This window comes from Rattus norvegicus, chromosome 7 (genome assembly GCF_036323735.1).
Source record: "Rattus norvegicus strain BN/NHsdMcwi chromosome 7, GRCr8, whole genome shotgun sequence".
Taxonomy (NCBI): Eukaryota; Metazoa; Chordata; class Mammalia; order Rodentia; family Muridae; genus Rattus; species Rattus norvegicus.
Window position 1 is genome coordinate 50,289,144 of NC_086025.1, and position 23,879 is coordinate 50,313,022.

The 23,879-nt window shown below is 37.4% G+C and overlaps 2 long non-coding RNA genes across 2 annotated transcripts; both read left to right on the forward strand.

The window, feature by feature from the left end:
* The first annotated feature begins 475 nt into the window (after window positions 1-475).
* Window positions 476-3,096, forward strand: LOC134479690 (uncharacterized). The gene is made up of 2 exons (XR_010053305.1): window positions 476-1,133; window positions 2,783-3,096. It is a non-coding gene; the product is annotated as an uncharacterized LOC134479690 (long non-coding RNA).
* Window positions 3,097-7,327: 4,231 nt separating this feature from the next.
* On the forward strand, window positions 7,328-14,429 carry LOC102546573 (uncharacterized). Its single transcript, XR_355472.5, has 3 exons — window positions 7,328-8,037; window positions 12,840-12,900; window positions 14,246-14,429. It is a non-coding gene; the product is annotated as an uncharacterized LOC102546573 (long non-coding RNA).
* Window positions 14,430-23,879: the final 9,450 nt, after the last annotated feature.

Below are 23,879 nucleotides of genomic sequence, written 5' to 3' on the forward strand. Positions count from 1 at the left end.
GACACCAAACCCAGGCACTATTGCTGATGCTTGCTGACAGGAGCCAGATATCGATGTTTCCCGAGAGGCTCTACTAGAGCCTTAGTGATACAGATGAGGATGATTGTAGCTAACCATCAGACTGAGTACAGGGACCCAAATGGAGGAGTTAGAGAAAGGAATGAAGGAGCTGAAGCGGTTTGCAACCCCACTGGAAGAACAACATCAACCAACCAGAACACCCAGAGCTTCGAGGGACTAAACCACCAACCAAAGAGTGCACATGGAAGGACCCATGGCTCCAGCTGCATATGTAGCAGAGGATAACATTGTCTGGCATCATTAGGAGAAGAAAACCTTGGTCCTATGATGGGTCGATTCCCCAGTGTAGGGGAAGGCCAAGGCAGTGAGGTGGGAGTGGTGAGTGGGAGGGGGAGCATCCTCCTAGAAACAGGGATAGGAAGTATGGGAGAGGGGGGAACTGGGAAAGGGGGTAACATTTGAAGTGTAAATACATAAAATATCCAATAAAAAATAGAAAAAGAGAAAGGCTTGTAGATGTAAATGTTTTCCAGTTAGTCCTGAATAATGTTTAAGTGATTCAACAAAAATGCATGACAGTCTAGCAGGCTATGTCAACAACAACAACAACAACAACAACAACATCATCAACAACAACAACAAAGGATTGGGCACTATCTCTGATGCTCATCTCTAGGCCACCATGGTAACATTACCCAAGATACCTATGACTTCAGGCAAGAGGAAGATTTAACAGTCCCTGTTCTTGTGTTTTCTCATTTAGGTCTCCTTCTACACTCTCTAACTTTGTGACTTTCCTTCTGCTATATAATATTGTTTTCTTCCCTATTCAATAGGCTGTGAGGATCTCAGCAGCAGTAATGGCCTTCCTAACTTAAATTTCTCACCTGTTTTCTGACATTTAATTATCAGCCATTGTGTAACAAAATAACAAAGAGCAAATTAAATTGCACTAAATTTGTTTTATGTATGGCATAAAAATAAACACAAATTCATTATTATTCCAACATGCTCCATGCCTATTTGCTCATTCTTGCTGTTTTCCCCCCAAAGGTAGTATCTACCAAGCTGTATGATGTTATGCATATTTATTGCAAAGATTAAGAAATAAGGTAAGTTAAGGTTTATATTTTTAAATATAATTTTAAAATTATAGCACAGTTGACAGAGACAAGATTAAGGAGAGAGAGGAGAGAGAGAGAGAGAGAGAGAGAGAGAGAGAGAGAGAGAGAGAGAGAGACATTTGAAGACTTAGAGAGGTCATGGGGTACCTGATATGGAGTTTCAAAAAGTCAAAATAAAAATAGAGGATATCTATGCATGCAAATTTGTACTATAAATAAATAATGTGTTCTAACAAAAACAGAAAGTATCTCCTTTGTATCTCTCTCTCTCTTGCTCTCTCTCATTTCCTTCTTTTCTTCAATTCTCTTGCTTTCCTTCCTCCCTTCAACCTTATGGTTGAAAGACAATATTTTGTGAACGTAAGTTCATTTTTATAATCTAGTACACCATCAGTAAGAAATATCTGTTTTTTTCCCTAGAATGCAGTTTCTACTTTAGACAGGTAAAGCAGAAGAGGCGCTGTGGATTTTGGGACACCATGTTAACTATATATATATATATATATATATATATATATATATATATATATATATAGAGAGAGAGAGAGAGAGAGATAATAATACTTAATGCACATGTTATTCTGAATTAAATGAAATATTAATTAAATGAGTTAGTTATTGTGAAAAATTCTGGACCTTGTTAATCTTTCAACAGATTCCCACTTATGATGATAATTATGATGTTTATAAGAACTTATTCCAATTTGTTTTCATAAGGGATGTCTAATTTCCACACTTGGCCACACTTTGGGCCAGATGATTCTTGTATGGATCTTGGTCACACATTACAGGATGCTTAGAATCATCCCTTAGTTGTACATGCCTGTGACCATGAGAATTAAGGCTGTCTTGAACTAGTTAGAAATGAGCTTCCGAGACAGGGATTTCCGTAGGTGAGAACTACTGGTCTATGTAGCATTTGGTGCATCGGAGGCTTGACTGCTGATATATCCACTTTGGATTTTTTCAATTTCCGTATTTAGACCTTATCCTTTGGTTATTCCTTTTGAATACTGGTCGCCGCATGTGCTTCCACAACTTCAGCGGCATCACTATTGCATTTTGCCACAGCTTGTAAAATAAGCGAATCTCTTGACTCACAAATGATCTGGACCTATTAAATAATGTTCCCGGTGAATCCCAGGAGTTCATAAAATATAGTAACATGTAAGGTTATTTTTATTAAAAAAAAACAACAAATATTTCATTGTATCAATTGAGTCTAATTACAAAATCTTCAAATTTGCTTTTCCATGCTACCTTCCCTTGTATTTCATGCTTTGATTATACTACATATATTATTGTATTCTACCAATCTTGTATAACTCAGGAAATCCCTTATATTCTCAGAATGCAGGAAGACAGGTGAGTTCCTAGCTCGTGTAGAACTTAAATGCCAGCAAAAGTAAACTAAGTTGGTAAGCACTGACCCCCAATATTATATTGGCATGTCAGAAAAGGATCAATACCTAGTTATAACTGTCTCTCTGAAGACCGGCCTGCTCTATTTCTATTTAACACTGAGGTAACTTCTTCAGCTCCCTGAATACCATGACTCCTCCTTGAGTCTCTCTTTAGAACTCTCTAGAATTACAGATGTTGCTTTTCCTAAAATTAAATCTCCTCACAAAATACAGGCTATTGTGCGGAGGGGGTGTGGCGGCAGTCCCAAGATGCTCCGGGACTACAGCTAAGTCTCATGACTAGCACCTGACTTCCTCACACACCTGAGACTAGCCACGTCCATTGTGAGAGCTGCGCAGGCGCACCATGACGCAAGATCAGGCCATGTGACGTGGACCTATGAACTGAGATTACACAGTCTGGACTGAGGAGGCGGAGTTGAGGGAGGATGTAAGGGAGTGTGCTGGGGGCTGAGGAGGAGAAAAAAGAAAGGAAAGATTCCTGCTTGCATGCTGTAAGGTTCCTGAATAAACTGCTTTGAGAAGAATGCTATGTCGTTGCTCTTTTCTGCGGGTCCGAAACAAGCGACAGGCTATGCTTTTTCTTTATTTTCTAAACACCAATTTAAAAGCAAGTCAAATCATGATCAAATTATAAAGATCATTACAACTTGAACACCATTACAGCTTATTGTTTCTCAACCTATGGGTCTTGACCTTTATAGGGGGTTTGAACATCTCCTTTCCTAAGGGTAGCACATCAGATATCCTGGATATCAGATGTTTACATTACAATTCTTTTTTTTTATGTATTAGTTTTTTTTTTATTTATATGAGTACACTGTCACTGTCTTCAGACACAGCAGAAGAGGGCATTGGATCCCATTACAGAGGGTTGTGAGCCACCATGTGGTTGCTGGAAATTGAACTCAGGACCTCTGGAAGAGCAACCAGTGCTCTTAACTGCTGAGCCATCTCTCCAGCCCTACATTACAATTCTTAAGAGTATCAAAATCACAGTTATAATTTAGCATAGAAAATAATTTTATGATTGAGGATAAGAATTTTATTAAAATATGTCACCATTAGAAAGGTTGAGAACCACTGCAAATGCTTGTTACTTTCAGCTCTCATGACCTGTGGGGGAAAAGTAGTGTTTGGGCTACTAGGAATTCTACTGGGTAATATTATTCAACCCTCACAGTAATCTATAGGCAAATCTTCTGTCTATAATCACATTGACAGGGATGATGGAAATATTATTTTAATGAATTAATTTTAAGTCAATTCCATGTATAAACATTGGAGACAAAAACAACTAAACTCAATGATATCGAATCTTAGAGTGTTAGGTTATAAACACAAAATATTTTGATTAAATTATATGAATTTAATCATGTATACATTGGGCATTTTCAATTTTTCATAAGTGGGAATGATTTTTGCCTAATTCTAGTTTGTTCATTCTGCATATCACGAGAGGAATTTGGACTATTTTCTCTGTATAACATTTAGGTTTCTCATGAACTTGTCAGCTCGGTGTGAGACAGTTTTGACTCTTCATGGAATTTGCTTGATATTTCCAGCTAAAGCCTACACAAGCTATAAAATATGAGGCTGAGTTTGGCAAATTTTAATAATCCTGATGAAAAGGATTATACAAATCTGTAAAAACACTCGTCTCTGCTCCAGTTATAGCTAGTATTTTATAAAGGGCGGCTGTGAATGTCCCTGTGGGACAAATCTGTGAGAGTGAAAACACCATTACCGTAAGGAAGCTGTTTAGATTTTAATCCCTTGAGGTTTGGATTGAATATATTGTGTTGCAAAAGTGGGCATAAAGAGGGAGGGGAAAAGCAAAACTATTTTTCAAATAGGGACTGGTAAACCATAAAAAATGCCTCAGTCCACCAAATAAACATATGTAAACACGGCACACTACTTTCTTTTCTCTTTGTCTCTCTCTCTCATACCCACACTCACATGTGTACACACAGGATGCAGTAGAGACACTGAGTGCTTCTTGGTGCTCTAGATGCTGATGTCTGAGATTAACAGTTTATAGCAAATCCCTTCTGGAACTGTGATCAGCCCTTCCAGTCTCCTCACTCTTGCTGGAGGTTTCTATGTGCAGGGGTCAGTGTCTGCTGAGATTCAGTAATCTCCCCTCACAGAGCAGGAAGCTCACAAAGTTTCTGGGGGAGTACACGGAGTTTTGTTCTCAATTGCAACAGCAGGTACATTTTTGGTCTGTTGTGTTATTTGCTTTCTTTCATATTCTCAGTGCATTCCTCAGAGCCATTTCTTGAAAATTCCTACCTCAGATCACCTTGTTCTCAAAATTTCCCATTGAATTTGTTACTTTTGCCATTAGGAGTTTGGAGGTTCCTTTTGAAATTAAAATAATATTATTTAGTTTTTTATTCAGTTCTGTGGTACAGTACTTTTTGATATAATGTATACCATAGGCAGCAAGATTGGTTTTCTCTTAGGATAAAATAAAACCAAATTGTAAAAAATTCTTTAATTTTTAAAAAATAAATTTCATATTTGCCTTTCCTTATTTTTATGTTAAAGTTACACTAAACTTTTCACGTATACACAGGAGGGCTCACATTCCATGAATTTCAGTTGCTATATGGAATATCAAATATCAACACAGTGATACTACTGAAGGTATCTGAGCTTCAGATCTGTAGTCACATCCTGGGGTAAAATCATGTTGGACAGCAACATGTTGAGATTTGTTCTTGCTCTCAGAGAAAGTAATTTAGACTCCTTTCCTTTCTCACAGGAATATTCTTGAACTTTCTAAGCTTGATATTTAAGCTACCTACCCAGATTTGGATAGATTTCATGTCTTGTTTTATATTTATCTTTCTGTAAAGCGTTGTCTGGCTCTGAACTACTCAGTGGTGTTTTTGAATTACTTGCAAAAGCTTGCATGCAGGAACTAAACCCAGAGTGAAACCTGCTTACAGAGTTTCAAGGATAACCCCATGAAGGTTTATGTACCTGACTTCTTGCCCAAGCATCATTACCTCTAGTTTCAGAGTCTGTATTCATGATATTCTTGCTTTTAGTCCAGACCTTGACAGACTTTTACATTCATACAGTTTTTTTTAATTCTTTCTTTTTTCCCTTCCTTCCTCAATGCAAGAGGTAGACAGTGACATAAAGAACTATTTAAAAAATAATTTTTAGAAGGGTTGCTCACAGGAAAAGGGAACTACAAGAAATAAAGCAGACAGAAACAAACTCAAGGGAAAGTGTGGCTCTTCTGGAGGAAGGATCTTGGGGAATGAGTATCTGTGTTACACATTCCACTATATTTAGTGTTAGTTTGACCTGTAACACAGAGAGTTGTCTCTCTCTGTATCTCATTTTCAAGTTCACTGGCCAATGCACCGGAATTTGAAGGGGGAGGGGGCACAACTATCAAGGAAAGGAGATAGCTGTGAATTGTTATTCAATCAACACTGAGCATCCTGAATCTAAAACATTGCCATAGGGCAGGTAAAGGGGGCCACTGAGGGCAATAACAGTCTCGTTCTTCATCAGTATCCATTATCCATCCACCTGTTTTCTACATAGAACATAAATGTCTGGGAATGAGGTCACCTTCATCTACTGTGTATTACAAAGTGGGCGATACATATTAAATGATATTGAAACTCATAAACTCAAACTCTATGATAGAAATCTGAACTAGGAACTTTATGCAATTGGAATTTGTTTTGTGATTAATAGAGTTATGAAAATATTCCCACAGGAAACAATTAGAAGACATAAATACCAAAGGTGGACTTCAGGTGCTGTGAAACAACATATTAGAGTGGTGTGATCAGTATCACTTATGACTATTTTTGACAAGAGAAAGTCTTTTTAGTCTGTTTTTCTTCTGAATGTTTATTTCTATAATACCTAGTTCATGGTATAGGGCTTGGTGAACCAGCTTAGAGGTTTCTCTGCCTTCTACTGTCCCCTGGCTTAGAGTTATGTCCAAATCTAAAGATGTATCCCAGGATTAGAGAGCCTGAGAAGTTAAAATCTACTATAATTAGAATCTCTCTATACTCGTTCAGTTTGAAAATAAGTTTTATTAACATTTTTCCTATCAGACCCTAAAAACTCTTAGATATAACAGATTTACATTGGGGTAGGATTCAGAGTGATCTTTAGGTTTATCAGCCAAGTTAATTTTCTTTTGTTTTGCAAAGAAGGAATAATTAAATGAATTGGGAAATTATGGTAAATAATTGTACCATGTTCACTTGAAACCGAAATCTACTTGTCCTTTAGGTAGACAAAAGTTTGGGGCAGCTGAGCATGGTGATGTGTATTTGTAACCCTAACACAGGAGAAAGTGAAAAAGATCTGCTACTTACAGCCCACCTATTCTACATCGTAAGTTTGAAGCCAGCTGGGTGCAATTCAAGATTATCGAGATAACTTACCTGATTAGAAAGAGTTTACATTTTTACCTTTCAAAATAATTAACAACTTAAGAGAAGATTCCAACAAAAGATACATGATTTGTGGAAATGTGACTAAGATTTCGGTAAGACAGTTCACAAAATAAATGAGACAGTAAATTGGAAAAGAAAGTATAATATGAAGGAAAAGTTTAGCAGAAAAATTGAAACACTGAAAGGAAGAAAGAAACTTGACAGAAGTAGTCATATATATATATATATATATATATATATATATATATATATATATATGAACCGCATCAGGAAGCACAGTGATAGACAAGCCCACATAGAAGAGTAAATATCAGGATTGTGCAAAAACCAGGTGAGAAAAATAATACATTCAGATATTAATAAGATGGAAAAGAGGAATGTGACCAATATGTTAACCAGTTGTGGGATATAGTCAAGACATTCAACCTGAGAACTCACAGGGCAGAAAAGGGAGTTGAGATAAATCACGAGGGATAAATAGAACATTTGATGAAATTATAGCAGAAGATTTTGCAAATCTGAGAATGGATTAGACATCCCAACACAAGAATAAAAGACATTTAGAATCTCAAACAGACATGAACATGAACAGACCCCAAAGGTGTCTTAGGTAAGATTCCAAAAAATTCAAAGGAAAGAAATAATACTAAAAATCATATAAGAAAACTGAGGAGTCATGTACAAAGGCAAGGTTATCAAAATAACATCCGACATTCCATCAGCAACCTTAGAAGCTAGACTAACATTATGACATATTTCAGGTTCTAACTTGAAAAGCTGTGAACAAAGATTTCTCCACACAGCAAAGCTATCTTTCAAGATTGATGGAGAAATAAAAGTTATTTTAAGACACATGTGAATTAAAGTAATTCATGGCCACTACTCTGGAAAATTCTCAAAGGAATGCCACACAGTAGGAACAGGGTAAACAACTTTCTACATGGGAAGAATCCATCCAGGCATCATTAGTCAAGAACATGTTCTTCTTTGGCAGAGAATACAGATTCAATATCCAGAAAAGTGAGTCACAACCTTCTATACTCCTGTTGTAGGGGATCTGATGTCCTCTTCTGGCTTCCAAGAAAACTGCATGCACTCAGTGTACATATAGAAATTCAGACAAAAGCCTCATACAGGTAAAAAGTAAATGTTTTATTGAAAGGTAATGGTAAACATCGATGTGCCAAAGATATATGTGTGCGAATGTATATTTAATAAATATCATATATTAAAGTCAATACAGAAGTCCATACAGGTATTGACACAGTAATAGTTGAAGGCTTTGATACCTATGCTTGCATTTAGATAGGACTTCCAAACTAGAAACAGCAAAGATCTTATACAAACAAGTAGATCAGTCGGATTTAACAGACATATACAAACTATTCCTGATAAGAGATGGAGAATACACATTCTTCTCAAAGGTGCATGACACTTTCTCCGAAATTGATTATATTGTAGTCCAAGTTGAAATCAACAGAGAAATTGAATTACAGAAGAAACCAAAGTCACTCCACAAAACAAAGGAGCTAGAGAAAGGACTGAAGGAGCTGAAGGGGTTTGCACACCTTCAGGTGCCTGTCCGGGTGTCAGTCTGTTTGTCCTGTTCTATGCTTTAGTTCTGGCACACATTCAAATGCTCCTTGGGTCTTGGGCTGTATTCCTTACCATCCTGGAGCCATTCACTCTTCCAAAGGGCATGTCTCAGGTTAACTCTCACTTAATGTCTAGACTTTCCTCAGAAGAGTAAAGCTTTTGCCGTGTTGAGAAAGTGAGGAGCTTCTGTCCACTTATACAACTGTTGATCATGTAATAGCCTTTTAACTGGGGCTGGGCAGTGCTTCGTGAGAATGGATGCTGTTTCTCTTCTGTTCAGTGTTTCAGTCACAGTGTTATGTGAGTGTACAACCCATTATAAATGTTGCGTGTGGATTTACTTCTTTTAAAATGTAAACATTTGGGTGAGATGTATATTTTGTTAAGAAAACATTATATTTAGCTGGCTAAGGCATGTTTGTGTCCACATGAACAGAATTAAAAAAAAAAAAAACCTTTCTCTCCATGTGCCTATCCCACAGTTTCATTTTTGTGTATATTGGATTTCCCTCACACAAAAGAACTCCTGACTTTCTCCTTTGACAATAAGGGTTTGCACCAAGTATTAGTTCATAGGATTTTGAATCTTAAATGCATTATAAAATGTTTATGTGTAGCTCCATGGATGGAATTGCTCTCAATTTGGGGAAGAATACTGATAACTTTCCCTTGATAGAGTAAGTTAATTTTTCTTCCTGCAGTTTATTTGCTCTGGAAATATCAGAAAATGCACTGCTCAGAGGTTTCTTAATCTCTTGCCATTTAAAATGACAGTTGATGTGGTGGGAGTGGTGGCACAAGGGAATGCCATTTCTTTCCACAAGGCTTATGCAATGGACAGAGTGCAAACAGCAGATAAAGCTGAATCATTGTGCCTGGGATAGAGGCTATTTTAATTGCAAATCCAGCAGTGGAGAAATCCTTGTCACTGCCTTAGAGGAGGAGAAATAGATCGCATCCTTCTTGTTTCTGAATGCATGCTTGTTTCATCCGGGGATCGAGCTGGACCTAGCTGAGCTCCATGCCAAGGCTTCCTGTCACTGCGAGTGTCTTAGCTAACTCATTAGCTGCAGTATATCTTCTTGGGGGAAGTAAGATTTGCTACTCATGACATCCTTGCCCGATCAGACACCCAAACCGAGCCTCTTGAAAGTGATTTGCAAAAAGTAAAACATACAGGGGGCATTACCAGGTTAAGTACAAATCCTGTCTTTGCTAATTTGTTGATATCGTTGTATCAGTTTAAAGGTATCAATCTTGGCTATTGATTTGTCATATTATCCAGCTTAGAAAGCTTCAGATCCTACTCCCAAGTCTCTAATTCATACAGACATGTCAACACTTACTAACAGAATATCAGAGATTGTGATGTTGTTCAGAGGCAGAGGCTGAGGCATTGCAAGTGACTGGAGTTAATTCAGGAGTATTGGTGTGGACTGTGCTCCAGGTGCCTGTGCGTTGTCTATGCCCTTCCAGGTTACTAGGTATACATTTTTTTAAAATCTGAAACACATGAGAAATGTACCTTCCTATTCTTAATAGAAACCCCTTCACATTATATATACAAAGTTTATCTTTGCTTCAACTTAGATGTAAACACATTCTCCCCAAATTCAAACAAGAAAGAAAGAAAGGAAGGAAGGAAGGAAGGAAGAAAGAAAGAAAGAGAGAACAAGGTGGATGGAAAGTACCATCCAGTAGAATGTTGTTTGCATTCCTCGCTGTTTTAGTGAAGGAAATGGTGAGTGTTTGAGGCTAGCTCCCTTGCCGTATACTTTTCCACCAGAGCACACTGCTCATCCCATTAAATCTGACTGAAGTGTGTGCAGTGGAAGTGAGTAAGCAGGGGTCACTGAAGGTCAGACAGGTTATCTAGATGGGCTCACTCTAGCAGCCAATCACAGTGCCACAGTGAGGTTCAGTCACTAGGAGGGGAGGGGTGTGTTTGAGATAACACCACTCTCAGGATGACCCCTGCCAACCTCAGGGTCAGCCTTTAGGCATGCCTGAGGATGCTCCACTGAATGGCTCTGGTCTAAACATTGCATCTTTCCAGTATGTGCCTAACACAGAGATCAGTACCATCCATCCCCTCTGAATGCTGTCTAAAGCCTGACCCTTGATTTCTGGAACATGCTCTATCCATTTATTGATGACACAGAGGTTTGGGATGTGTTTCTCACTCAGCAATAATAACTGAGGTACCGAGTAATAAGTTCACTGCCTTGGTCTCTTAAAATAAACTCATTAGCCAGCTTTAGATTAGTCACATTATTTGAATCATGTATTATATTTTAATCTTATGTGAAATTTGAAATTATTTTATATTAGAGTAATTTGATTATTAAATTCTTAGTAAGAACTTAAAATTGAATTTTCATTATGGGTTTTTCTATTTTCTGCTTCAAAAAGCTTTCTTTTTACTTGGTCCAAGACTTGTGAGAGGCTCCAGGGTGGTTACAATGGTGCCCAGCGGCTTTAGAGGTTCATTCAAGTGGAGGTCTGAGGCGTCTGATGCAGATCAGAGGAGGGAGCCTCTTGGAAGGCGCAGAGGCCTAGTTGTGCTTGAGAGTGAGGCGCTCAAACAGATACTGGTCCAGAGATGGACCCTCTGCGCTAGTTGTGTCCCTGCTACCCTATGGAGGTTGGTCATCTTCTTGATGAGCTTCACCTCCTTATCCAGTAAGTGGCTTTCCAAGAAGTCACAGAGGTGAGGGGCTGTGCAGTCAGAACCCAGGGCATTCAGGTCCAAGAGGGCCTGGTTCAGGTTCTTCTCCAGGGCCAAGGCAGCTTATGAGGTGACTGGAATTTAATAAAGTGGGAGTCCCCGGGTCTGTTCCTTCCAAACACTGTTTTTGTTTTTGTTTTTTTTGTTTTGTTTTGTTTTGTTTTGTTTTGTTTTGTTTTGTTTTTCGGAGCTGAGAACCAAACCCAGGGCCTTGCGCTTACTAGGCAAGTGCTCTACCACTGAGCTAAATCCCCAACCCCCTGTCCAAACACTGTTAAAGCAAGACACAGACCCAAGAGATCTCCAGAAAATGGGGAGAGGGGTTTATTTTTAATGCTCTCAATTGCTCAGATATTTTAGTCTACTTTTGTTCTTAAATTCTCTATGCATCATTTTAGTTTGAGTATTGGATTGTAAAGATCTTGAGTATACACAAGCTTCTTTTTAGAAGTGCTTGCTCGGCCACGTGGATACACTTAAACAGTGAGGATTTAGCACTGTGGTTGACATTTGTACCGATTCTGAGTATGAAGTGGGTTCAAGACCATTGGCAAGCAAAGCTAATTTTTTTTTTAATATCGCTATTGGAAACTGTACCTCATTGATGCGCACTTCTCCACTCTAGAGGGTATTCATCATTTTTTACATTTAGGGTGTGATGTGAAAGAATGAAAGGGAATTCTTTGAATTACTTTGAATTGAACTAAAAACTATAATAGAAGAGTACTTGCCTATATGTGCATGCACACACATTAATGTGTGCATCTGTGTGTGTATGTGAGACAGACATGTGTGAGTACCTGTGTGTTCACTCTGACACTATATTTACTACAGCAGAGTATCTTAATCAGATAGTTTTCATGACTTAAAAATGTCGAAAGTATTCAAGATTACAGTACCTGAGTTTTAGTGCAACTTCCTAGATTTTATTTGAGCATGATAACTATTTGATTAAAGACAGGTGAACATTTTATTTTGATACATAAAACAGTAATTGCCCTCAAAAGACTTAAGTCTTCTACCTTGTTGGCAATTTTATGTGATCCACACTTTAATCTTTTAAACAGATACACCCTTTTTAAAGCTGTGAGAATGTAAAACGTCCGGTAAGTGCAATAATGCTTTTTCAAATAATTGCTGCCATATAGTAGCTGCGGTATCACAAATCTAAAGCTGGCAAGCTAACATAGAATTATATATGAGAGAACCATTATATATAATGCACGGGGCAGAGAAAACAAAACCAAGTGCCCCCATTACTTCCTTTTTCCAGATAGGTCCCAAAGACAGTTCAGTGGCATCATAACACAATTGCCCACATTACAAGCAATGAACCATTGAAAGTTTGAAAAGAAGCCAAACACAGTCTCTCTTCCCAAGCACTTCAGATTCATGAAGGTTTCAGAGTTACAATGAACAGTCAGTGACTAGGATAAGCTTTGGTAACTGAAAAGGAACTAACCATCTTAAAACTTTTCTTGTCTTAACATGTACATAGGTGACAAAATCAAACCTCACAGGTCTATTCTGTTGAAAGAATGGAAGGATTAAACTGCCTGGTAAGTTTCCTGATATTAATATTTACCTAGTTTACCTGGGAAAACAATAATTTGAGTTGGAGTTATTTGGGAAGAAGTTATCCTTAGGTATTTTTTAGAAGAACATATTGAAATTTAAAGGAAGAAATAAATACTCTGTGAGAATAATTTTAGGGATTCTTGTGCTCTACCTGAGAAAACCTTTAAATAAGCAGCCTAATATTATCAATGTTTAACTCTTGATAAACTCTTGATAAAGCTTCATCATATCAGGGACTGAGATGGGTTCCAATCCTCACCCTTTTGCATCCTGAAAGTTTATCAGCGTTTTAGTCTTTGAATCTGCTTTCCATTGAAAAATGCATCCTTGTTACGTGGATGAGACACTCTTTATGATGCTGACCAATAGAAATGGAAATCATAAAAATTAAAGTTAGTAAAGAAACTTTCTCTTAACAGGGAAAGAGCTATCTAGATTGAATCTCTGTTATGTGTAGAAAAGTAATGAATGCATCTTCGTTTTCCTTTATTTATCTCCCCCTGTTTTAATTACACATAGGGTATATGTGCTATCATCCATAAGCTGGCACTCTATTGAGGCTTGCCAATAATCATTTAACTCAGTTGTATCTTTCATGTTTTGATGGCTAGTTACGTTTTTGAGAAAGCGATTCATTAAATCTTTGAGCAATAAAAAGAATTTTAATTAATTAATGGAATATGATATTCCACAAGATAGGCTTAATGAGGAATTAGGCTTGGCTTGATGAGTTAGTTTCATTCAGCTATTGGATAATTCACCCTATGATAATGACATTGCCATTAATAACTTATCATTCATTCATTATAACCATGTGTATGACGGCATGCTGACATTGTTTTCACAGTTCTATCATGGATGTGTTAATATAGTAACAGAATATTATGTATTTTTTGTTTTATATAATAATTCATTATTGCTTCCCTGTGGGTTGCATCATTTCTTCCTTGCTGGTTGACAACAGTGACACAGATTTTTTTCTACTTAGCCATTAGGTAAAATCTTTGTGTCTATAAACACAGCTCTAGACAAAGCCTTGTATGACAAGATTCATAAAATTCTCTATAGAATTTTCTATAGAGATTTTTTTTTGCTTTTATCAAGTTTTAATTGTATTATTTGTTGAAGTCAGTACAACAGTTTGATACCTGTATAGAGACCAAATCAGACTATTTAACATTTACATCTCTTTAAGCATTGTAAAGCTATTTGATGGGTTCTTAATAATTTTACTTAGTTTGTAAGTACAATGTGGTACATCATGAAAACATACAGTATGTACTAAGCAAAACAAGTTAATTTGTATTTCCTTTTTTTTTTCTTCAGACAGGTTCTCACTGTGTAACCCAGACTGGCTTGGAATTCACGATGTAGCCCAGGCCGATTTGGAACTCACAATCCTCCTACCTTAACTTCCCAAGTGAGCTAAGAGGTTTGGGAACTGGAGACTTATTTACTACTTCAATGTTGTTGTAAAAATATAAAAATAAAAAAGTATTGTGGTCTTTTACCCTGCTAGGTCCGGCACCGCAGTGCCACAAGATATCTGCTAGATATCCCAACCCCTCGGGGCCTAGAGTCTCCTGCCGCTGCACATTTTCCTACACTCAAACCATCATATAAAAGAACACACAACACAATAATCTTTGACCCAATTGATAAGATATAATTGCCCACCTAAATATACAAAGCCCAGTACCCTCCATCCCTTAAGAACATTTGTGACAACCTGTAAAGGTACAGCATGGAATCTTAACGTCACCCACCACATTCCTGTCTCAGCTTCTCTCCCTCCTCTCTCCCTCCTGTCTCCTCCTTTGTGTCCTAGTCTCCTCCTCTTCCTTCAAACTTCTCTCCCGCTCATCTTCCTTCACATCCAATGACAGGCCTCCTTCTATCTTGTGCCTGCCTCACCTGTAACATCATCCCACATTTCACCCTTTTTGTCTAATTAAAAAAAAACTTCTCTCAAATATAAGCTGAGTGCAACTATTATCATTTTGTAATGAAGAGCGTAAAATATATCTAACCCAGTCCAACACTATATTGTCCCCGCCAGCGGGGACCCAGTTATTCAGGGTCCCGAAGAGGCTTTCTACCTGTGGGCCAAAATGGGGGTGAAGAGAAGAAGGAGACCAAGCAAAAGTTCTGTTGTCAAGGTCTCGTTTATTGAGAGAAATGTACAGCATTTAAAGCTCTGAGGCAGGAATAGAAGCGGGAACTGAAGCTTAGGGTGGGGGAGTTTGGGAAGTGCCCAAGGATATAAGGTGAATCACTATACTGCAAGATATCCTCCTATAACAAAGAGGCAACAGTCTTCCGGGGACATGTTCTTTGAAAAGGTCGAACCCTTCTTAGGAATCTGCTCAGGGACATCCAGTGTTTTGCTCAGGCTGAAACATCCTGTCATTGCTCCTGTCAGAGGCTCTTAGTTCAACAATCTCAAGTCTGTATGGCAGTCATTTCAAGGTTAAACCTCTGTGGCCATGCAGCCCAGAGTCAAGTAGCCACCTTGAGCTATGCAGTCACAAAGCGGCTAGGCCCAAATCCAGTATGGCTCACTACACTATATCAGTTAAACAGAACATTTAGTTATCCATTCCAGCTTAAGAAAGGCTTAAAATCTGTATTATATCTTGGCTAGCTTGTATATTGTCTGATAACTATCCAATAAAATATGTATTTTCAGAGTTAAACAGCCTGATAGGCTATGAGATTATAATCAGTCTTCAACCCTGTCAGAAATCTGAGAATGACCAAATATCTATACACATAGAAAGCCTAACACGGCTTCCAGAACTGAGAGGTGGTAGAGACAAATCTCCACTAGCACAGTCCCCTGTTAGCAACATGTGAGCACAAGTCTTCAGCCTTCTGGCTCAAAATCAACTGACAGACTGTTGAAATGCAGATTTCGAAGGGCTGATCACCCTGTCTTGGCAGAGTTTAATCAGTCAACTATACTGCATAATTTGTCCTTTTCTGGACAGTATTAGTCTGCAGATGAAACATGCAGATTTGTCTAGTGGCTGCCTAACCACAAAGTATTGCGTCACCTGGAGGTAGAGATGTTCACATTCTTCATTAAATCCTCCAAAGGGGAACTGTTAGGAGCAGATATGTCTCAACAAAAGATAAATAACTTTAAATCTCAAATTTTGTGGATATCTGACGTTTTGAAAACCATCTATCTATATAAGGTAATCTGAACTGATGTCTCCATATCCTAAATTTTATCTTGAAAGTACTCTCACAACCTCAGAGCCTTGACTTTGCTATTTGAATCTTAACTCACAGGTGTAATCAACTCAGAAGTTTGTAATGACAACAATAGAAGGACTGACTCTAAATCTTGTACTTTTAAACTTTTTTGACAAATAAATTCTATACCCAAACATATGATTTAAGATTAGTCACCAAATGAGATTATGACTGTACAATTCAATCTAGCTAATTCCTCCCTGTTAAATTACAACCAATTTTAAATTCCTCATAAAAACAACTTTAGAATTACCACTTTCAGCCCCCTCAAAGTCCAGGGAATTGGGGCGACGACTCCTCCATAACTTCTTCAAGCTGTACATGGGCGTTGAGATGTCCTTGGGGGTAGGGGGTAGGAAAAATGAAGCAAATGCTGTAGCTGATGTGTCCTGACTGGACACAGCTGAAAGTCCTTGAGTCCAGGATTTTAAGTAGGCACACTCTGTAAAATACAACTCTCAAGACAAAAGTTTAGAATCAAGATATCTTTTTGTTTGATTCTCCTGAATAAATTTTTCAGGTGGTCTACCTCTATCAAATCTGATCAGTATGACTCTGTGAGGTTTCCAGAGCCTAATCACAAATTTTAAAAGCACAAAGACAAAATCTTTCTCCCAAAATACTGTGTCCCTTAGTCTGAAACCAGAAAAGCTTGTATCTTGCTCTCTCTCCCAGAGTAATAATATAACCATAAAACTCAAAAGTCATACCCATCATGAAGACTAAACAATTTTTTAAAAAGGAGGTAAGCTACACAATGAGCCTGATAGGCGTTTGTACTCTGTGATATCAGGAAATTAACCCAAAATTCCCATGGAGCCCATGTTAAGAGAATCCGAACTTCCTGTTGTGGTAAATATCAAAAGTAACCACAAACCCCTGGCTAGCCAGCATCAACGAGCCATATGGCCTTTAGCAGGGTAATTCATAAACCAAATACTTTCTAGCAATTTCAATATCAATAAGCAACATATCAAACCAGGACTTTAGCCCAAAATATCTCAATCTGTCAAACTCTCTACCTGGAGCCACAGATTTTTATTTAACCTTAATAACTTCTATAATATATGTCTACATTCACTCTCCCTGGTGTTACAGACATTCATCACAACTCTCTACTTGGAGGTAGTGACTAATTTTTCCCTATCTAAATTCTGAACCATGAATGAAAATCCCTACCTGATTCAGGTAATCTCTTTACTCTCCTCTTTCTAAAAACAAACTCAATCACCTTTTAATAATACCTGTAATTAAGAAGGAGCTTGTCTAACTAGGATTTCAACCCAAAATTTCTGTGGAGCCCACATTAAAAAAAATATGAGTATCCTGAAAGACTTTCTAAACAACTTCCTTTAAAAAGCAGCTTTAATCTCTAACTCTCTGAGCTGCCAATACTTATCACACAGCAGGGGACCTACAGCCTGCCAGCCCAGGCTACTTCCCTGTTTCTTTGTTTGAATTCCCTCCCTTAAGATATCACATGACTTAACATGGCGCTGGCTTCCTCTTACTTAGAAAATAAAAACTTTCTCTCAACTCTTAGGGTTACTAGTGGGTTCTTGCCCATCACATTAGTTCGCCATCTGTTGTAAAAATACAAAAATAAAAAATTATTTTGGTCTTTTACCCCACTAGGTCTGGCACCACAGTGCCCCAACATATCTGCTAGATATCTCAGGGGAAACACATCCCAACTCCTCGGCGGCCCAGTGTCTCCAGCCGCCGCACACTTTCCTACACTCAAACCGTCACATAAAAGAACACACAACACAATAATCTTTGACCCAATTGATAAGATATAATTGCCCACCTAATCATACAAAGCCCAGTACACATCCATCCCTTAAGAACATTTGTAACAACGTGTAAAGGTACAGCATGGAATCTTAACGTCACCCGCCATACTCCTACCACAGTTTATCTCTTCTGTAGAGATTGTTGTACATGTTACTAAGTCCTGAGATTTTGTCGCTTTCAAATTTGTTAGCTCCTTCCATCACAGACTGACTTATAAAAGCCATGTGTAACTGTAGAAGACAGGAATCTATTGCATACACTGCTTACAATGTCAGTATTAGTGTGAATATAATTATGCATATGATTGCCAGTTAGTACTTGATATACTAGGATGATTCTGATTTTGTAATTAGTACTTGGGAAATAATCTGTCTGTATCCTGTCATAAACTGACCCCTAAAGTATGGTGTGATGGTTGACATGGCTTGTGTTACATCTTGGATACTTAGTATGACATCCCCATGTCAGGCAGGTTCTCTGGTACTTGTTGTCAAAGTTGGGCAATACTCATTTCATGCCACTCTAATGATTTAATAAGAAAATAAGCATTACAAGCTTAGTATAGCTCCTGAAATGAAGTTAGCTCTCCATAAATACTAATTTTATCCTAGTCCTCCACTCTCCAGAAGTTGAATTACATGCACACATTATAGGCAGCATAATTAATAGCTGGGGCTTGCTAACATTTTAAAGTGTTAGATACAGGAACATCTTCTGCTCTATAAATGCCAGCAGATAACAACAGCATCTTTAAAGCAAACGTGCTCAAATAACTTGTGACAGCTACCTTACCACTCGGCAATAAATTATAATAATAGTAATTTCCCTATGAAACTGGAAACCCTTTCATAAAAAGAACAGTTCTTTTATCTTTAACTGAATAAATCGTAGTGTATATTGTGCTCTCAACTAGAAAATAAAGACATTCTCTGGTAGAAGTTGAAATTTATGATGTTCCTACTTGTGGCACTAGAAAGCATGCAACTTGGAAGAAATGTGACTGTGTTCTTGGCAGGTATGACTACTGCTTTCTACATAAAGAAGAGCTATGGCATTCATGAGCAATGTCTCTGACATTTGCTTATTGACATGGGTGACCTCAGCTGCTGTCTACTGATGTTGATGGAGCTTCTTTACAGTACACTGCCGATTTCCAAGTAAACAGTCTTTGGGAATCTGCTTCGTTTTGTGATAATATTTCAAGCAACTAGACAGTTTGGGATCTAAAGGTTCAAGAAATTTTCTGCTGGGAGAAGAATGTATCACAAGTTAAATAGATAAAAACATTTAGTCAGGATGGAGATGTGGCAGACAGAAAGAGCCATGGTCATTCAGAAGGGACTTTTACATGGTGATATTGGCTCTTGCTTTCAACTATAAAATGTTTCAACTTCATGTTATTGGTAGTTGTCCTTTCCTGATTTGTTTGAAAATATTATTTGCATGAAAACATGACCATAAATGTGTACTTGTTTGGTAACAATACCTCTCCTATTTTTGATGAGGTGGATGTTTCCCAAATACCTACAACATGTCTGTTTATACAACTTGTTATTTAAATGTATTCCCAACAAAACATTGTTCCATAACAGATGCATTTATGTTACCTGGAAAAATAAACATTGCGAATTATTATTTTTAACCTAATTTTTAGCTCATGGAATTTAAATAACAAAATTTATTTAATTTATTTAATTTCTTCATTTAGTTTTTTTTTTCTTCTCTTAGACCAGAAGTCTTGAACATCTGATGAATTTGATGCGATACAGTTAAGATAGTATTTAAAAAGAGTAGGGAAAAATTAGGGAAAATTTTTGGTCCAGTTGTAGGATATGAGAGAATAAATTTAAAAACATCAAAAAGCAAAAGGAAAAAAGAAAAAGAAAAAACATGGGAACTTAAATATAAGATTTATACCACTGAGGTTGACCCTACTGTTGATATTCCTCAGCTCTCAGAATTTGTACAGGCTTCCCAGATTTGCTGAAATGAGCTGCACTGAATCAAAACACAAAGCTGGGGACTCTTCCTGTACCCCGTAGTAAAGTTTGTTCCAGTGAATTGCCCCTTACCTGACTCCTAGGCCAACAGCCCATGTTACAGACCAGCATAAGCCAAGCACGGTGCTACATACATGTTATCTGTCGTGCAGTAAGCTAACCAACAAAGTAGTGAAGCTAATAATGAAGCTAAGAAATCACATACCAAGAGTAAAATTACAACGATTCCTTACTATATCCTAGAAAGATCCAGAAGGGTTCTCTTAGGATTGAAATTATTTAAAGGAATAAGCCATTTTTAAACTTTCATTTTTAAAACCTTTTTTAATTTTTAATTTTATTTTATGTTTGGGAGTGTTTTACAGGTATACAAGTGTACTGTGTAGTTCCTTCTGTATGAATAATTGGGCATGACGAATAAGGCATAAAGTCTCCTGGAACTGGAGACACAGAAAATTGTTGGCCACCATGTAGTACTAGAATTTAAACTCAGGTTCTTTGGAAAAACAGCCTCTGCTAATTAATCCCTCCAATCACACTCATTTTAATATTTTAATAAGTCTTACAAGTGTTTAATTTAATGGACACTTAAAAATTAACACTCAAGTTAATTTATGAATAAGATTAATCCCACATTTAGTAATGAGACACTTGAGCTTAGATATATATCCATACCTTAAGACCTCTTAAGTGTACAGGGTCCTAACAAATTTCTCTGTGTGTTTGGAATACTTTAATTTAATATATTTTAAGTTTTGTGTATTTTTGAGGGGAGGTGTTTATGCATACATGAGTGCAAGGTCACTCAGAATTTAGTTGACAATGTTGTGTACCCTAGTGGTGCAGTCGACGGTAGTTGGGAAAGATTCTACTAGGGTGCTGGGAACAGCATTCGGGTCCTCGGTAGAAGCAGTACACTGGTCAACAACTATTGTTGCCTGTGCCCTGGACAGGTCTCCACTTGACCCTATCTGCCCTTGTGGTTGTGGGGGTGAGTTGGCACAGAGTCAAGGACACAGACTCTGGTAGCAGGTGGGAAATGTTGCAGCAAGCTCCTTTGAGTATTGGTACAATCTCCTTTAATACTCTTCACCCACACCCCTATTAGTCCCAAGAAAGCATCTCTTCTAAACAGTAGTTCCTGATTGGCTGGCATTATTTGTACTTGTAATCCTTGGTCTCTCAGGCAGTGCTCGATTTGGTCCTCTTGCAGAACATGCTTTTGCAGCTGCACGGTTCCTAGAATATACAGAGAGGTGGCCCCACTGTTCCTGCTACAAACTACATTTATCCTACATTCAGCTTCTTACAGAAACAAATCACAGGTCAATGGTAGAACAGAAATGAGACACAGAACATGTGCTTTGAAGGTGCCCAGTAGACCAAAATGTAAAAAGGTCATAAGTCCATCCAATTATGAATATTTTATTACAACATAGGATGTAACCCTACATGGACTCCTCAGAGAAGAAAACTACTGACTTAGGATGATGGGGACCTATGATGACAAAAATGGAGATGACTGAATGATCTCTGTATCATAGAAGGCAGAAACTAAAGGAACTGGCAGAGATATAAAAAAATCTTCTTCATGTGACCAGGTGATCTTAAAGGCATCTAAAGGAGAAACATTTCCTTAAGATTCTCATTAGTGTGGCAAAGAATTTTCTAGAAGGTTTGATGCCATCCAAGGACCTTTCTGCTCAACTCTCATTTTCTTCTTTCAATGTAGTCCTTTGTGGTCTGACCATCCTCCCCATATATTTCTGTTCATTTACGTTCATCAGAGGTTCTCCCAAATACTGGATTGTTCACATCAGGTTTCTAATGAGTGTCAGCTCCTTGGGTGACTCAAGTAGATACAAAGGTCTACCCAGTGCGATACTTAGTTTATTCTAATTTTGTACTTACCAGTATATATTTCAATGTGTTCGCTTACATGTCACTCTAGTAGACTGAGTTATTATTCTGTGGTAAAGTGAAAAGGGCCTGTAATTACAATATGGTATGGAGTCAGTGAGCAATGTGTGGTTTCTGAAAATGACTTTATTCATTTTATGTGACTACATTAAATTCAATGTTGTATATCAAATCTGGAATTATCGCTTAGATTTATAACTATTTTTCTTCTTTAAGATTTTATTATTTTTTAAAACCCATGTGTATGGGTATCTTGCCTGCTTGTTATTCTGTCTACCCCATGTGTACAATGCTCATGTAATCTAGAATAAAGGATTGGATCTTCTGGAAACGTAGTTACAGAGACTTGCTACCTACCATGTGGGTGCTAGGAATCCAACATGAGTCCTCTGGAAAAAGAGGCAGAGTTCTCAACCTCTGTGCTGTCTCTCCAATCCTAGCATTATGATGATGAATAGACTATTTTCTATAGCCAGTACTAACTTGGGAATCATTTGAGGTAAAGACATTCTCACCCCTTTTGAATTCTTAGCTCATAAATTGACTGTCTAGCAACCAAAAAAAGTCGAGTATTAATTTCACTTTATTTTAAATGTTAATATTTAAGAATAGCTGTAGTGCATTAGTTAATTAAACCATGATTACTTGTGCTATTCTCCTTAAGGATGTCAAACAAACAGTGGGTTTAGAACTAATGTGGCTTCTACCAATACCTTAGAACAAATGGTTCACAAGAAGGCAAGTGTCACTGATTGACTGGAAGAATAATAAAAGCATAACAGACGGTCATAAAAGACATCCTGTGACCGCTGGATATTTTAGAAGTCTGTTTTAGATAAAGGAAGTCATTTGGTATCGATTTAGTTCATTTGCCATATCCACACTAAGACTCTTCCAAATGCTGACCACTAGATTAGATGACATAATAACGTCTTATTTTGGTACACTTATTCTATTATTTGTACCCCTTCATATATTACATGTTATTTATTAGTGGTTCTTAATATTTATTTACAATTGTAATTTAATTTTAACAATTTTATGATATTAAAAGTGTATCATTCTATCTATTGAACACTATTCTTTTCCCTGCTGTTTCTACGGATTTTTTCATACTTAAACCCAAAACCAAAATAAAAATCATTTAGAACAAAACAAACCAAATGAATCAAAATCTACTTCATTTGTATAAAACCATAATAGATGCAATAGACTATTTTTAATAAAATACTTTTTTATTTTTGGTGTTACAGTTACATTCTTTATCATTTGTATTTTAAATTTCTATACCTTCTCACTGTCAGATGTTGTTTGGAACAGACATTAATCTTATAAAACCATTCTTCCAAAGATCACCCTCATTTTCAAGTGGACATAAAAATCCCCTCATGTAGTACCCCTCACAAAGCAGAATGAGATCTTTGCAGCAGGATCTGAGGAGAACAAGTGTGTGAAGAATATGCCGAAATGAAGCAAGCATTAGGTAGGTAAAATAAATCAAGTTAATAAATTGCTAGATATTTAATTAGAGAACATAGCAAGTGGAGCAAAGCTCAATCTCTTTTTTTAAGTTATTAATTGGTTATTCTATTTATTTATATTTCAGATGTTAGCCCCCTTCCTGGTTTCCCCTCCACAATCCCCCTATTCCATGCCCCCTTCTATGAGGGTGCTAAAGCTCAACCTCACTGTCATGAAATGAATCTAGTCCTTCCCAAGAAGAAAGCAAAAGCCCTTTCAAAGCAGAGCATCTCTCTCTCTCTCTCTCTCTCTCTCTCTCTCTCTCTTCCTTCTTTCTTTCCTTCCTTCCTTCCTTTTTTTTATTAATTGGTTATTTTATGTATTTCCATTTCAAATATTATTCCCCTTTCCAGTCTCCCTCAATAATCCCTATCCCATCTCCCCTTTCCCCCTCCACTTTCACTTTCTATATCTAAAACAGACTTCTAAAGTATCCAGCGGTCATAGGATGTCTTTTATGA